Source organism: Mus caroli, chromosome 12, assembly GCF_900094665.2.
Source record: "Mus caroli chromosome 12, CAROLI_EIJ_v1.1, whole genome shotgun sequence".
In the NCBI taxonomy this organism is placed as follows: Eukaryota; Metazoa; Chordata; class Mammalia; order Rodentia; family Muridae; genus Mus; species Mus caroli.
This window is the reverse complement of record NC_034581.1, coordinates 80,037,514-80,039,001: the sequence shown is the minus strand read 5'-3', so window position 1 is coordinate 80,039,001 and position 1,488 is coordinate 80,037,514.

Below are 1,488 nucleotides of genomic sequence, written 5' to 3'. Positions count from 1 at the left end.
TGAGAATGCTGTCAACGTGGCAGATCGACACATCCACCTAGGGTTTCTTTCCCATTGTCTCTCACCTCTGGGCTTACTAGGTGTCTGGTGATTGCCACTCCTTGCTCTGAGGGTCTCATGAACATAATGACACCCATCCAGTGGGAGCCTCAGGAGACTATGGAGTGTCAAGAGGCCCAAACTTCCCATGAGTCACAGTAGGATGGAGAGCAGGAGAGTCAAAGTAATCCCTAAGCTAGACACTGAATGGATGCCTCTGCCTTTCCCATGTGAGAGGAAGCTGATTTAGACCCCCCCCCCACTGGTGAAACATGAGAAGAATACATTTACCAATTAGAACTGAAAACAGTTGCCATTTACTAGTCAGCTTTCCATTGCTCCAACAGAATATCCAAGATAACCATGCACTTGGGATTAGTCTGTTATTTCTGAGGCTTTGGTTCCAAGTTGCTTGGCCCTGTGGCCTTGGACTTGTGATGAGCCAGAGACCATGGCACAGGAAGCCACTCATGCCCTAGCAACCAGAAAACCCAAAGAGAGAGGAAGGAGCTGGGGTCCCAATATCCTCTTCGAGGACACACCACTAATGACCTAACTTCCTCCTACATAGCTATACTTCTCTAAAGTCCAACCACTTCCTAACAGCATCACGGGCTGAGGTTCAAGTCACTAACGCATGGGCCTTTGGAAGGTGTTCAACATCCAAGCAATGGTACCAACTAAAGTGAGCTACTCTTATTATTTATCCTACCTGTTGATGGAGAGTAAGAATGCCTTGCCTGAGTGACCATGTGGTATTATTGATCCCAATGATAACACACCCAGCACACTGGCAACGGTAGTCTAGAATCACAGTAGTCAACCATCACCCTCTGCAATCCACCCTTCTCAGGGGTCAGTGAGTCCAACGGGGGTCTGTTGGGACCACGATCACCCGCATCCTCTGGGTTCTGGCTTCAGGCGCTCTTTCTCTGCAGTTGCCCGTGCAGAGGGTGTGGTATCATTTCTGATTTCTTGCTGGGATGGAACGGTTTTAAGTGAGTCTAGTTAGTCAGCTTTCCCCATCAAAAGCCACTGAATCTGGAGAATGAATGTGAGGACTCTGCAGTCCCCAAGAGTCTTCATCCCAAGGGCACACCTTCCATGTTTGGCAAGCACTGACAGGAAGGATGTGACTGTAACTCACCACTGTGGGGCAGACTGGGGCCAGTCGCCACCCCTCTCTGCGACACCGTCGTTCTCAGGCTCTATCTTGATAAAGTTTCTATCACTGTGATACAATGAAACACCGTGACCAAAAGTGACTTGAGGAAGAGAGGGTTCATTTTGGCGTATAATTCCATAGCACTGTTCATCACGGAGGGAAGGCGGGGCCGGAACCTGGAGGCAGTAGCTGATGGAGTGGCCACTGAGGGGTGCTGCTTACTGACTTGCTCCACCTGCTTGCTTGCTTGCTTGCTGCTTGCTTTCTTTTCTTTTCTTTTCTTT